The sequence below is a fragment of the Lissotriton vulgaris genome, chromosome 5, assembly GCF_964263255.1.
Source record: "Lissotriton vulgaris chromosome 5, aLisVul1.2, whole genome shotgun sequence".
NCBI classification, from domain to species: domain Eukaryota; kingdom Metazoa; phylum Chordata; class Amphibia; order Caudata; family Salamandridae; genus Lissotriton; species Lissotriton vulgaris.
In genome coordinates this window covers 560,506,250-560,522,210 of record NC_141693.1, presented here as the reverse complement: position 1 = coordinate 560,522,210, position 15,961 = coordinate 560,506,250, and the positions used below count along the sequence as shown (strand labels likewise).

Here is a 15,961-nt window from a genome sequence, read left to right as displayed (position 1 = left end):
TTCATTGAGGAGTATATGAATCTCAGATGCTAAAGGTAATACAAATAGTTATCTCAGGGTCGTGTGCAAGCTGAGCAGTGAACATTGCATGAACGGCAGAAATCTCTGGTATGCCACCGAGGACATAGTATTCATGAAATTGAGACCTGGTCCATAGGAACATTAACAATTTGAGGCTTGTAATTTAGTGCCACCCCCAGAGAAGTCTGTGCGTCTTATTAGGAGTTTGGTAAAACTGAAGATTCATCCTCTTATGAGAAACACCATAACCCTACGCTTCTATCAACAAATGCCTACATGAATTGAGAATGGGGAAAGTATGGATAAATATCAGTTAAGCATTCTAAGAGCAGTGCTTTGATTCATGGCATGTGTGGTGAAACTGTGATCTGCACTAGGTAGAGGGCCCACCTCATGACAAGGTCTTTGGATTCTAACATCTGTCTGGAATTTTGTGAATCACAACTTAGATTTGTGTAAGGTCTACCCAGCTTCTCATAAATACATTACATTGCAACAGAATTGTGTACGGTTCATCTAATTCCAAAGGAATTTTGTATGGTCCATACAACTTACCATACCAACATTGCATTGCAACAGGGACACTGAAGTCCCTAAGCTTTGTGGATTCTGAGTGTTGAAGATATCGATGGTATCTCAAAACACACATTCATCTTTCCTATTGCAATCAATGAAGTAGAGGAAAGCAGCCTCTGACAGACGTCTAACAGTATTGTCACCCAATAACCATGGGGCAACCATGGGAAACATCCTTTACAATGCATGCATTAAAACGCATGTCAGTACCCCTCATCTTTTACTCTGCAAAATCCTTTACAGTGCATGGCTTTACATCGCAAACTATTACAACGCATTCCTCAAAGTAACGCCTGATGGAGTTAGAATAGTAAATTGAGTTGTAATGGGGAATGCATTGTAATAGATTGCTTTGTAAAGCACTGCATTGTAAAAGATTTTGCGGGGTAAAAAATGCGGGGTAATGGCACGCGTTGTAAAAGCGTGCATGGATAAAGTTTCCTATTCAGTAACCACAGGTGGGTGATACTGACTGCTTGACAACAGTTGTTTTGCAGCCCTTCACAAAAAGTTTGTGGAAATTCTGTTGCTGGGCTGGCTGTTTTAGGTCCTTCAGAGGCCTAAGATGTGATTTCATTTACATATGCAGTGCAAGATTAGATAAACCCTGGGCACACACTATACATATAAAATACGGTTAGTTAGCATGCAGTAGTTATTCTAATCGAAAATTGACATGGGTGAACAGCCGCGGTCGGTACTGGGAGTACCTGCAGGGCGGTGACGTGGGGAGGGGCAGGGTGGGGAGTAGTAATGTATGGATTACGGAGCTTTACAGGTTAGTAAACATATAAATAAATAAAACTAATTTTGTTGGTGCACTGCATTCCCAAATGCGATACAGTGCGCGCGACGAAATTCGTTTTTTAAATTTATATGTTTACTTACCTATAAAGCTCCATAATCCATGCATTACTACCCCCCCCCACCTTGCCCCTCCCCCTCCCCACATCACCGCCCTGCAGATACTCCCACTACCGACCGCGTCTGTAGGTGAAGAAAATATAGTTGCCACGAATAATGCAATCATCTAAGTCTTTGGCATCAGCAGAGAGCTTTTATTTGTAGATCTTGTTCAAAGTTCATGTTGGCAACACATTTTTCGTCGGTTTAGCGACTTCAGCAGGGCTACAACAAGTAAAAGATAAAGATCAGGGATGCAAAAATCCCAAAAGTATGTCTAATACATTTAGGCGAATTCATCACCATCACCAGCTTGCGTGAGGCAGTGGTAGTCATGTGTATATTATTGGCATATAAGTAACCTGAGTTTGTGAGCATAGGTGCAGAATAGTGATCATTTCAAATGGGTTTAAATAACATAAATAACATAAAACACCCCAAAGAAAAAAATTATTCATGTTTATCCGATTATAAGCAACATTAAAATCGGCATGCATAGTTTTGCTTTCTCTTCTTGACAGTTTTTTAAGAGTGCATGCTAATACCAGCAATGCCCTGAAGATGTCGCGAAGAAGTTGGGTGCAATAGAGAATTGGAATGATAGTGTGAGAACAGTTCACCAAAGGAAATAGCAGAAAAAGGTTGATTAAATAGAACTTTTTAGCCCTGTGCAATAATAGTTATGTAATTACTGATCAGGTACCTGATATAAATAGAGCAAGATCAGGAAAAGGGCATGGTTATATAGAGGATATAGAGGTCATCATCATCATCAAATTAAAATGTATTCGGTTTCACATAGATACAACCATAAAAGTTGCAAAACATCCAAAATACTGTAAAAACATGATTTCATAAAATTACAAGCCAGATAAAATATAGTAAGAATCCATTTCACAACCTCCCATATTAGTCTCTATCAGTAAAGTGCATGGTTCAGAGTCACACGGTACCCCCCCTTGATTAATACAGCTCTACAAGGGTATCCTGATCCTCAGAGAAATTTATCTCATGGGTCAAACATTGGTTAAATAGCTATTTATCCAAACAAGCCCTAGCTCTCACAGTGGATTTTAGATAGCCAACAATAAAATATTTACAATCTGCCTTCAACAGTTGGAGGTACAGGAGAGCTGGGCGAGCCTGATTAAAGTTCATCTTCTTTAGAATAGGACTAAAAAGTACCTTCCAGGTACCGCATAACATTTACAAAAAAGCATAAAATCTAGCAGATCCTGTGGAGACTCTCCATCGCAGCCACAGGGAGCTAACAATTGACCTCTACTGCACCCTCTTGCGCTGGCAAGCAGGAGGTGAAAAAGATCCAGGTGGCACTTGGTCAATAAAAAATGCTCATAAGTGGATAAGGACCCCAGGAGATAAGGCTCGGCAGATGGAGTAGTTTTGAGCATTAAAAATGTGCGGACGCTGGGTTTCCTCAATTCCCGCTCATCCCTTTCCATTTTCCTTAAACTATTTAAGGATTCCCTAATTCTCTCCACGTCCTTTTTAGGTCTCGCTGAGTAAGTGCGCATGCGCTGCTCAGAGAGACTGTAGTAAGTGAGTTTTGAAAATGCTACAGGCTGGCTATAGCCTTGCGTTAAAACGAGAGTGCATGCGCCTCAGCCGCCATAGGTCTACTCAGTCACATGTCATTAAGTTGCTTGTTCCTTTCTTTCATGGCTCAGTAAGCCTTACAGCATGCTCCTCCACCCCCCGCGCAGCGCACAGAGAGACTTTAGTAAGTGAGTTTAGAAAATGCTACAGGCAGGCCACAGCCTTGCGTTCACGCGAGCGTGCACGCACCTCAGCCGCCATCTGTCTACTCAGTCACAGGTCATTAAGTTGCTTGTTCCTTTCTTTCATGGCTCAGTAAGCCTTACAGCATGCTCCTCCACCTCCTCCCACGCAGCCCTCACTAACCCCTCCCATGCAGCCCTCCTCCTCTGTAGCAACCCCCTTCCCTGCCTAGCCTTTTCTCATGACCAGCAAAACACACAACACAAACACACAACCAAACACACACACGCAACCACACACACACACCCACAACTACACACACAACCACACCCACAACCTTACACAATGACAACAACAACCACACACACACAACCACACACACAACCTTACACAACCACAAACACACACACAACTACGACCACACACACAACCACACACACACAGACAACCACACACAATAAGACAAACACACACAACCACACACACACACGCAACCACACACACACACAACCACATCCACAACCACACCCACATCCACACACACAACCACAACCATAACCACACAACCACACACACAAACACACACACACACAACCACACACACACACAACCACACACACAACCATACCCACACAGACAACCACACCCATAACCACACAACCACACACACAATCACACACACAACCAAACACAGAACCACAACCACACACACACAACTACAACCACACACACACAACCACACACATACCTACACACACACAACCACACAAACAACCACACACACACACAACCACGCACCCACACAACCACACAACCACACACAAACACACTCAACCACATACACAACCACACACAACCACAACCACACACAACCACAACCACACCAAACCACACACACAACCACACCCACAACCACACTCACAACCACACACACACAATCAAACACACACACACACACACAACCACACAAGCAACCACACACAACCACACACACAACACCACCCACAACCACACCACACACACACAAAACTACAAATACACATACAACCACAACCACACCTAACCACAGGGGTACTGCAGAGTGGTGCTGCAGAGTAGTGCTGCAGAGTGGTGTTGTACAGTGGTGCTGTACTGTGGTGCTGCAGAATGGTGCTGCAGAGTGGTGGTTTATATTGGTGCTCTAAATGGGTGCTGCAGAGTGGTGCTGAAGAGTGGTTCTGCAGAGTGGTGGTTTATATTGGTGCTGCAGAGTGGTGCTGCAGAGTGAAGTTGCAAAGTGGTGGTTTATATTGGTGCTGTAAAGGGGTACCGTAGAGTGGTGCTGTAGAGTGGTGCTGTACAGTGGTGTTGCACAGTGGTGTTGTACAGTGGTGCTGCACAGTGGCGCTGTACAGTGCTGCTGCAGAGTGGTGCTGCAAACTTGTGCTGTACAGTGGTGCTGCAGAGTGGTGCTGTCCATTGGTGCTGCAGAGTGCTGATGCAGAATGGTGCTGTACAGTCACGCTGTACAGTGGTGCTGTAGAGTGGTGATTTAGATTGGTGTTGTAAAGGGGTGCTGCAGAGTGGTGCTGCAGAGTGGTGCTTTAGATTGGTGCTGTAAAGGGGTACCGTACAGTGGTGCTGTAGAGTGGTGCTGTACAGTGGTTTTGCACAGTGGTGCTGCACAGTGGCGCTGTACAGTGGTGCTGCAGAGTGGTGCTGTACAGTGGTGCTGCAGAGTGGTACTGTACAGTGGTGCTGCAGAGCGGTGGTTTAGATTGGTGCTGTAAAGGGGCACTGTCGAGTGGTACTGTAGAGTGGTGCTCTAGTGGTGCTGCAGAGTGGTGCTGCAGATTAGTGCTGCAGAGTGGTGCTGTACAGTGGTGCTGCAGAGTAGTGCTGACAGTGGTGCTATAGAGTGGTGCTGTATATTGGTGCTGCTGAGTGGTACTTTAGATTGGTGCTGTTAAGGGGTACTGTAGAGTGGTGCAATAGAGTGGTGCTCTAGTGGTGCTGCAGAGTGGTGCTGCAAAGTGGTGCTGCAGAGTGGTGCGGTACAGTGGTACTGCAGAGTGGTGCTTTAGATTGGTGCTGGTAAGGGGTACTGTAGAGTGGTACTGTAGAGTGGTGCTGTAGAGTGGTACTGTAGAGTGTTGCTGCAGAGTGGTGTTGTACAGTGGGCTGCAGAGTGGTGGTTTAGATTGGTGCTGTAAAGGGGTACTGTAGATTGGCGCTAGAGTGGTGCTGCAGAGTGGTGCTGTACAGTGGTGCTGCAGAATGGTGCTGCAAAGTTGTGCTGTACAGTGGTGCTGCAGAGTGGTGCTGCAGAGTGGTGCTGCAAAGTGGTGCTGTAGAGTCATGCTGTACAGTGGTGCTGCAGAGTGGTGGTTTAGATTGGTGCTGTAAAGGGGTGCTGCAGAGTGGTGCAGCAGAGTGGTGCTGTACAGTGGTGCTGCAGAGTGGTGCTGTACAGTGGTGCTGCAGAGTGGTGGTTTAGATTGATGCTGTAAAGGGGTGCTGCAGAGTGGTGCTGCAAAGTGGTGCTGCAGAGTGGTGGTTTAGATTGGTGCTGTAAAGGGGCACTGTATAGTGGTACCGTAGAGTGGTGCTGTAGAGTAGTACTGTAGAGTGGTGCTGCAGAGTGGTGCTGTACAGTGGTGCTGCAGAGTGGTGCTGTACAGTGGTGCTGCAGAGTGGTGCTGTACAGTCATGATGTACAGTGGTGCTGCAGAGTGGTGCTTTAGATTGGTGCTGTAAAGGGGTACTGTAGAGTGGTGCTGCGGAGTGGTGCCTTACAGTGGTGACTTACAGTAGTGCTGTACAGTGGTGCTGCAGAGTGGTGCTGTACAGTGGTGCTGCAGAGTGGTGCTGTACAGTGGTGCTTCAGAGTGGTGCTTTAGATTGGTGCTGGTAAGGCATACTGTAGAGTGGTGCTTTAGAGTGGTGCTATAGTGGTGCTGCAGCGTTGTGCTGTACAGGGTTGCTGCAGAGTGGTGGTTTGGATTGGTGGTGTAAAGGGTTCTACAGAGTGGTGCTGCAGAGTGGTGCTGCAAAGTGGTGCTGCAGAGTGGTGCTGTACAGTGGTGCTGCAGAGTGGTGCTTAAGATTGGTGCTGTTAAGGAGTACTGTAGAGTGGCGATATAGAGTGGTGCTATAGTGGTGCTGTACAGTGGTGCTGCAGAGTGGTGCTGCACAGTGGTGCTGCAGAGTGGTGGTTTAGATTGGTGCTGTAAAGGGGTTCTGCAGAGTGGTGCTGCAAAGTGGTGCTGCAGAGTGGTGCTTTAGATTGGTGCTGTAAAGGGGCACTGTAGAGTGGTACTGTAGAGTGGTGCTGTAGAGTGGTACTGTAGAGTGTTTCTGCAGAGTGGTGCTGTACAGTGGTGCTGCAGAGTGGTGCTGTACAGTGGTGCTGCAGAGTGGTGGTTTAGATTGGTGCTGTAAAGGGGTACTGTAGAGTGGTGCTAGAGTGGTGCTGCAGAGTGGTGCTGTACAGTGGTGCTGCAAAGTTGTGCTGTACAGTGGTGCTGCAGAGTGGTGCTGTACAGTGGTGCTGCAGAGTGGTGCTGCAGAGTGGTGCTGTACAGCCATGCTGTACAGTGGTGCTGCAGAGTGGTGGTTTAGATTGGTGCAGTAAAGGGGTGCTGCAGAGTGGTGCTGCAGAGTGGTGCTGTACAGCGGTGCTGCAGAGTTGTGCTTTAGATTGGGGTTGTAAAGGGGTACTGTAGAGTGGTGCAGCAGAGTGGTGCTGTACAGTGGTGTTGCACAGTGGTGTTGTACAGTGGTGCTGCACAGTGGCGCTGTACAGTGGTGCTGCAGAGTGGTGCTGTACAGTGGTGCTGCAGAGTTGTGCTTTAGATTGGTGCTGTTAAGGGGTACTGTAGAGTGGTGCTATAGAGTGGTGCTACAGTGGTGCTTCAGAGTGGTGCTGTACAGTGGTGCTGAAGAGTGGTGTTTTAGATTGGTGCTGTAAAGGGGCACTGTCGAGTGGTACTGTAAAGTGGTGCTGTACAGTGGTGCTGCAGAGTGGTGCAGTACAGTGGTGCTGCAGAGTAGTGCTGACAGTGGTGCTACAGAGTGGTGCTGTATAGTGGTGCTGCTGAGTGGTACTTTAGATTGGTGCTGTTAAGGGGTACTGTAGAGTGGTGCTATAGAGTGGCTCTCTAGTGGTGATGCAGAGTGGTGCTGCAAAGTGGTGCTGCAGAGTGGTGGTTTAAATTGGTGCTGTAAAGGGGTGCTTCAGAGTGGTGCTTTAGATTGGTGCTGTAAAGGGGCACTGTAGAGTGGTACTGTAGAGTGGTACTGTAGAGTGGTGCTGTAGAGTGGTACTGTAGAGTGTGGCTGCAGAGTGGTGCTGTACAGTGCTGCTGCAGAGTGGTGCTGTACAGTGGGCTGCAGAGTGGTGGTTTAGATTGGTGCTGTAAAGGGGTACTGTAGATTGGCGCTAGAGTGGTGCTGCAGAGTGGTGCTGTACAGTGGTGCTGCAGAATGGTGCTGCAAAGTTGTGCTGTACAGTGGTGCTGCAGAGTGGTGCTGCAGAGTGGTGCTGCAAAGTGGTGCTGTAGAGTCATGCTGTACAGTGGTGCTGCAGAGTGGTGGTTTAGATTGGTGCTGTAAAGGGGTGCTGCAGAGTGGTGCTGCAGAGTGGTGCTGTACAGTGGTGCTGCAGAGTGGTGCTTTAGATTGGTGCTGTAAAGGGGTACTGTAGAGTGGTGCTGCAGAATGGTGCTGTACAGTGGTGTTGCACAGTGGTGTTGTACAGTCGTGCTGCACAGTGGAGCTGTACAGTGGTGCTGCAAAGTAGTGCTGTACAGTGGTGCTGCAGAGTTGTGGTTTAGATTGGTGCTGTAAAGGGGTACTGTAGAGTGGTGCTAGAGTGGTGCTGCAGAATGGTGCTGCAGAGTTTTGCTGTACAGTGGTGCTACAGAGTGGTGCTGTACAGTGGTGCTGCAAAGTGGTGCTGAACAGTGGTGCTGCAGAGTGGTGCTGCAGAGTGGTGGTTTAGATTGGTGGTGTAAAGGGGTACTGCAGAGTGGTGCTGCAGAGTGTGGTGCTGTACAGTGGTTCCACAGAGTGGTTGTGCTGAGTGGTGGTTTAGAATGGTGCTGCAGAGTGGTGCTGCAGAGTGGTGCTGCAGAGGGGTGCTGCAGGGTGGTGGTTTAGATTGGTGCTCGAAAGGGGTACTGTAGAGTGGTGTTGTAAAGGGGTACTGTAGAGTGGTGCTGTAAAGGGGTACTATAGAGTGGTGCTGCAGAGTGATGCTGTACAGTGGTGCCGCAGAGTGGTGGTTTAGATTGGTGCTGTAAAGGAGTACTGTAGAGTGGTGCTGTACAGTGATGCTGCAGAGTGATGCTGCAGAGTGGTGGTTTAGATTGGTGCGGTAAAGGGGTGCTGCAGAGTGGTGTTGAAGAGTGGTGCTGCAGAGTGGTGCTTTAGAATGATGCTGTAAAGGGGTACTGTGGGAAGTGCTGTAGATTGGTGCTGTAGAGTAACTGTAGAGTGGTGCTGTAAAGCTCTTCAACATCGCTTAAAAACATTGCAAAAGCCAATCGCTGTGGCCAAAAACTTACAAAGGTCCCAAAGGCGAGACTTATTGCCTATGTCAATGCTTGTTTACAATGGATTCGGAATTGGAATATAGATGAAGGTGTGCTAACTCTTCAAGGCAGCTTTTAATATATATTAGCCACGGTATTTGGAGTGCGTTGTCAAGGGACATGCATTCTTTTAAAATCAAGTGACAAAGAGTTAATTCTTTATTCAGTCAACACTTGAGCTAAAACGTAGGGGGGCGCAGAGCTGGAATATCACTTAAAAGGGCACCCCCAGTTCCTCGTGGACCACCAAATTAGAAGGACCTCGCGGAACACACAACAGGCTCTTCAAGAAAGTATTCTCCACCACCTGTAGTGAGCCCTCGGCAATATGCCCCAAAATTTCTCTTCCGTAACTGGCTATAGCTACACTTTTTGCTTGGTAGACTTTCAGCATAGCTGCGATTGGTCTCTTATCCAGTTTAGAAGCAAAATTGAAAATGGCCATATTCACCCGGGCCAGATCCCCCTTTCTCCTGAGAATTAGTGGTCCCCATTTTATTTGATCATCCAATAAAACCCCTAATTAAGAAAAAACGTCAATGCGGGGGACTTTGGCAGGGCCTATTCTAAATTGGAAACTTCTTTTGGGGCGAGTCTCCACCTGCATTATGTAGGATTTTGAGTTGTTAATTGAAAGGTCTCATTCAGACATAACATTTGTAAAGGCATCGAACAGATATTGAGACCTCTAGCAGTTCTGGATAAAAGAACGGCGTCATCTGCATATAGTAAGATGGGGAGTCCACGTGGACCTACGTACGATCTAGGTCATGGTCATTGATATAGAGATTAAACCAAAATGGGGTATGGATACAGCCTTGCCGTACACCTCTCTTTATATCAAAGTCTTGTGAGACACGGAGATCCTGGGCGAATCTGACATTTGCCTTCGTTGCCCTATGAAGGTCCTCAAGGAAGTTGACAATATTACTCTCTATTCCAAACCCCTCATGGACTGCCACAGTTTTACCCTATTCACGCAATTGAATGAGGAAGACAAGTCCATGAAGCCTAGATAGACAGAACCTGAGCGTGCGACCGTATATTTACTTAGTTACATCGTTAAGTTAAGGTATTGGGCCACAGTTAGGTGACCAGGGCGGAATCCAAATTGGACATCAGAAATTGTCTTGTGGTCCTCCGCCCAGGTAGACAATCGATCTAAGAGTACGCGGCCCACCACCTTAACCACTGAATCAGGAAGTGAGATAGATCTATAGCAATAGGTGCTGTTAAGATTGCCCTTCTTGAAAACAGGTACTATAGTAGTGGTGGCCCAGAACTCAGGGTAACTGTTCATGGTTGCTGCTACAGATCAGGGGGGATGCCATCTGGTCCTGGAGCTTTATTGCAGGTTAACCCAGAAATACCAGCCTCAATCTCTCCCTGTTCAAAAACCAATGCGGGGACGTCCAATTCAAGACCTAGCTGACAGATTTGCTCCGTTGGGCTTTCAAATATAGCTTTAAAATGGAGCACCCATTTGTCCTCGGTAGTGTGCAAACCGAGTTAGCCACCTACTTCATGCTCAAAGAGCGGTCTGTTGACAATGCTCCAAAACCTAGAGCTATTCCTAAGGATACTCGATTCAATCCACTCCCTCCAAGCCTCCTCCTTCAAAATACCCTTCCGTCAGGCCAATGTTATTTTATACTCCTCACGACAAGCTCTAACCAGGGAGTGATTTCTCGGGTTAACATTCAAAGCTTCCCTTAGCTTCCTTGCGGCATAGGAGCATGATGAATCAAACCATCTGGGGGTTGAGGTAACTACTCTGCAAGCCGGAGCACTTAAGAGTTCACCAACTTTATTGGAGATAATGTTGTAAACACTGTTAAATAGAGGTCAGTATGCAACACTGGATATATTTGCTGTGCCGATTGAGTAGGTGATAATGAGCGATCATATCGTAAATGCCGGTGGGGAATCAATAAGAATAACATCATAAAGTGTACTTCAGAATTCATGTAGTCTATAAATTGGCTGTCAACGATGATCACCAACTCTCTGAACTGCTAATGTGTCAATAATTGCAAACAATGCTTTGTGGTAAAAAGGGGGGGGGCGACAAACCCAAGAGATAGATGGTCAATAGTCCAGGATAATTAAAACAAAAACGAAATTGGGAACTCCCAGTGTATATTCCCTAAGTGCAGCAGATGGTATCTATTGTAATATGTAGCCCATCTCTCTGTGTAGCGCTCGTAGCAACAAGTGCCAAAAGTTGAAATGTGGGACTCACCACAATTATGTCTGTACAAATCATCGTGATTGTAGGTATAAGAATAATCCAGGGGTATTGTAATGGCTGGATTTTCTGTTTAGATGGGATCAGCCCCCAGGGGCCCCTTGTGACCCAGCCAAAACGTACTCACCTTCCCTTCTTAGATCGTATTCACAATGAGTAGATATACAGATAAATATACAGGTTGCACCTAAGAATGGGGAATGACAATATACATATACAGATTTTCTACAATATCTTATTCACATCAGTTGGCCTCGCGGTCACCCCGACCCAGACCGTTCTACCCTAGGGCAGATCTGACACACAATCCGGTGTGTCTACACACGGGCCTGCAGAACCCAATGCTCCCTTTTCCCAATTGTTCGCGATCCTGCGAAACTACGCGTCAGTGTCCTTCCTGACGTTCTCACTTATTCAAGCCACAATCTGGTGGATTTACACGTCGGTATCCTCCCCGACGCTCTCATTAACGCCGCATATCAACGACGACCACATTCCTATGAACCATTATTGGGATGATATTTCGGCAATCTACTTGGGACAAACCTAAAATAATAACTTTGAATATGGGTCCAGATTGTATAGTGTACTTCTTGCTCTTGGCATCAAAGGTCCACTCACTCCCTCTTTATTCGATTACCATTTACCTGATCGGGATTTCTCATCCGTTCACCTAAATAGCGTTCGACTAGGAATGTCGTTTACCAAGATTGAACATAAGCACCAGGTACACGATAATTCTATATGAATTAGGATATTTATTAACAATAGACATAAATCACATTACTATGCAGCATTACATTTGCAAAGGGAATAAAAGATAAAGATTAGAGTGCACATACTACAGGAATTGGTCGGACATCACCTGGTTACTGGGAAATCGGGACTCGGCAGTCATCTAGGCTCCTGTCTCGTCTCTGGGTCCTGGCTCGCCTTGCAGTCACCCTCAGCCGTCACAAGTACACGTCTGCACCGCTAGGCTCAACCTCGTCTGCTCTCCCTCAGGACCTCGGAACCTTGCTGTTTATTAACTACCGTCTCTCTCTCTCTGTATTAGTGCGCTCCGCGCCACTTCTCGTTCAGTCTATCTCAGAGAGTTTCGGTCTTAAATCTTTCTCCGACTTCAAAGATGGCGACTTGTCCACCATGAAAATGAATAATGGCAGAGATGCTAACGGCTAGATGCCGCCTACGAACTAACTGACAAAAAGACTAACACCTTCGCTAATATCAAAGCCCGTTCCTTCATGGAAATTCACGGCCAGTATCCTGCCGCCCACCAAATTCTTGTACCTCCCCGTACCAAGGACACTTTCCCAGCCGGCCGGCCTGAAGTTGTGTCTTCGGAGTGGAGAAAAATACATTCCTTCGATAAGGGTCAGCCTGAACCGGTTCTCTCCAAGCGAACAACAGCTTAAAACTAAAACATTACTCTTGACCTAGAAAGCCTTCTCGAGCTACCGGGCAGAAAGCAAAATGGAGTCTGTCTCGTTTAAGGCCTACGGAGCCCATAATATGCATAGCTCCATGAAAAACAGATCGGCATGTTAGCAAATGAGTGAATCATGACTAATACTTATATATCTAACCCCTCACTTAAATTCATAAGCCTTACTCTAAGGGAAGTAACACGCAAATGCCTTTATATATATATGACAGGGTCCCTGTCTATCGGCCTAATCCCTATGCTATGGGGGTGATAGGCTGGAGTCACTCTCCATCATTCTCCTTCTCCAGAGAGCTAGCAAAAAGACAGCCATAACATTACACCCCTTGACTCCAGTCTATTATCCACAAACTAAATGGAACTAACGTCAGTAGACGAATAATATGAAACAAAACTAACTGATCTACGAGCCTTAGTAAGTCTAAAAAATTGTAGTAGGGAAGGGATACACTGAATAAAGCAACAAATTGCTATAAGGATACAAACAGCAACAATAACCCCTCCCAAAATTTGTCGTAAAAAATGCATGTCAGGGAGCCAGTTAAAAAGCCAGTCAAAGAAACCCTGATCTATATGTTCTCTAATTTCTGCAGTCAAGTCGTGGAGTTTATTAATATGGGATTGGATATCTTTAGAATGGTCAGATAAATTAAAACAGCATAGACCTTCAAATTCAGAGCACTCGTGCCCATGTTTCAACAACAAATAATCGATTGCAGCACGGTTTTGCAAAATAGCTCTACGTTCACCTTGGGAATCTAATAATAAATCAGATAAAACAGCAGACGTTTGGTTGATTGACTTCACCATCCAGCAGGCCATTTTGCCGATTGTTTTGGCATTATAAACGGCCAATGCCGGAACACCAATAATAGAAAAAGCTAAACCAAGATATTCAGATCTAGAAAAAAGATGAACAGAGGAATCACAATCTTCATGTAATGACATAGAGTCTCGAACAATACGAGAATGGGAAGGAGGACGTGAAGAAAACATTAGCAAACTTAATCTAGTGATGGCACAAGGGCCACCAGAAATATTCGCAGGAATATAGGGCCAAGATGAATTCCCGCAGGAAAAGAGCCATCCAGCTGGTAATAACATTGAACGATAATGGCTAGTGGCTACAACTAAACTTTTACAGGTCATATTGTTTTTCACTGAAAGACATGAATTAGGAAGTCTCTTTGAACATAGCAAACGTTGATGAAATGAAAAAGTAGTAGCGGCTTGGAGTTTCAACCGCAGACACTCAGAAATGGCCTTAGGATTACAGGTCATCATAAAACAAAGATCACCAGGGGTAATATTAAAAGTAGTAATTCTGGAATTAATAGGGACATCCAGGTCTGGAAGAAGAGTACATGAGGGACAAAATTCATGGGCCGCGAAATCGCCCAGAATAACATTAGGTCGGGCATTGGATACGTTAAACACATAGTGCAAAGTTTCAGTAGATGCAGGGACAGCAACCAAACAGGTCGCTAAAATGTCAGTGACGGACTTCATGGGGGTAAGGCAAAAATGCGGAGAGTTCGTCACTCGCTTCGCGAGTGTGATCCAAAAATTTGAAGATTTCTGCCACGCAGACCGCGCGGCTCTCATTATCCCATCACTCGGCGTCGGTAGATCCTCTCCTCTCCCGGCGTAGCAAGCCAAAAGAAGTCCAACGCCGACACATCCTGCAGCAGCAGTCCAAAGAATGATCTGAAAGAATACAAACACAGGCCTTAATCATTCTCGTAAGTAACATTTATCAGCTGGGACAGCTTCCCAGCCATCTTTCCCTGGCTTCATCACCAAAACGGTGTTGTCATGACCGGTCGCAATAATATCAGCCTGTTCAGGAGGATTTTTAGGCGATTGCACCCATATTTTAGCTCCAGGAAGATCAGACGATCCGAAGCCTTTTTGTCCTCGCACAGTTAGCAACGTTGGGGCAGAGCCATTTTTGATCTCACCACTGAAGACAGGCATAATCAGTAACTGAGCAACACGGTCAGACTTTTTGATCAGTAAATCAGTCTCACTGCTATTAAGCAAGAGAACCTTAATCTCTCCCTGATAATCACTGTCAATCACTCCTCCGAGTACTTGTACACCTTTCAGGGCCAGGCCAGATCTAGGGGCAATTAATCCAAAACTACCGGCAGGTATAGAGACACCAATGCCAGTTTCAACAATGATTCGATCTTTTCCTGGGAAGTGTGCATCATTTAATGCATGCAGGTCGAGGCCTGCGGAACCTGGGGTTGCTCTACATGGAGCCAAAGCACCGGGGGTAATTTCCCAATATATGACCGTGGTCGCAACAGAATTAGGTTTTGCATCAACATGTGGAGGAAACAAACGCATCAAAGGAGATTCAGCATGTAACAAAGGACGATTATTTAAAATCAGTAAGGCTTGAAGTAGGACATCTCTCCACTGGCTGTAACGGTCATCAGTCAACTTGCGCAACTGTTCTTTCAACAAGCCATTCATTCTCTCAATCAATCCTGAAGCTTGTGGATAATATGGAATATGAAACACCCAGTCTATATTATTCTCTATACAGAATTCCTGCACCAATCTTCCACGAAAGTGGGATGCATTGTCTGATTGAATTTGGAATGGGACACCATAATACAAAATAATTAGCTCCAGGGTTTTAATTGTATTCACTTGGGTAGCATTCTTGCAAGGGAAAGCGACCAAAAGGCCACTATAAGTATCAACCACTGTACAAATGTATTGACAGTTTCTGCTCATAGGGAGCGGACCAATATAATCAATCTGCCAAATTTGGGCGGGCAATTTACCTCGATGTAAGTGGCCTCGAACAATTTGAGGCACCTCTTTCTTTCTAGAATGCTGGCAAATGGGACAATGTAGAATGGCATCTTTAATTAAAGAAAAGGGAATATGAATTCCTCTATCAGCAGCCCACCTGTTAGTGGCTTTCTCTCCAAAATGTCCTGCTTTCTGATGGGCCCATTTCGCCAATCCCGCCAAATCAGAATCTTGCATGTCAACCACTGCCTCAGAAATTTTAGACTGTTCATCTGCAATGTTATGGAAAAATTTGTCAAGGGAGTCGATCGGAGTATGAGCATCCACGTGAAAGATTGTTACAGTACTCTGCGGAAGCAGTTCCCAAATATCTTGCCACAACTCTTTACCCCACAACTCTTTAGAATGCAATTCCCAATTATGCGAGTGCCATGTCGGCAGCCACACCGCTAGTCCATTTGCAGTGGACCAAGAATCAGTGAAAATATGACATGTACCTGGTAACTCCTGTTTCAAAACTTGGTAAACCGCATAAAGTTCAGCATATTGACTACTCTTACCGTCTCCAGTTGTACTTAACAATTTCTGTGTAATCGGGTTATAGGAGACAGCTTTCCAATGTCTTTTGTCACCAATGAACTTCGCAGAACCATCCGTAAACCACACATGTTTTCTATCCTC

The 15,961-nt window shown here is 45.9% G+C and overlaps 1 long non-coding RNA gene across 1 annotated transcript in view; it reads left to right on the top strand.

Moving 5' to 3' along the window:
- Positions 1–15,961, top strand: part of LOC147711267 (uncharacterized) — a 331,066-nt gene that overhangs the window by 78,496 nt on the left and 236,609 nt on the right. The window lies entirely within an intron of this gene.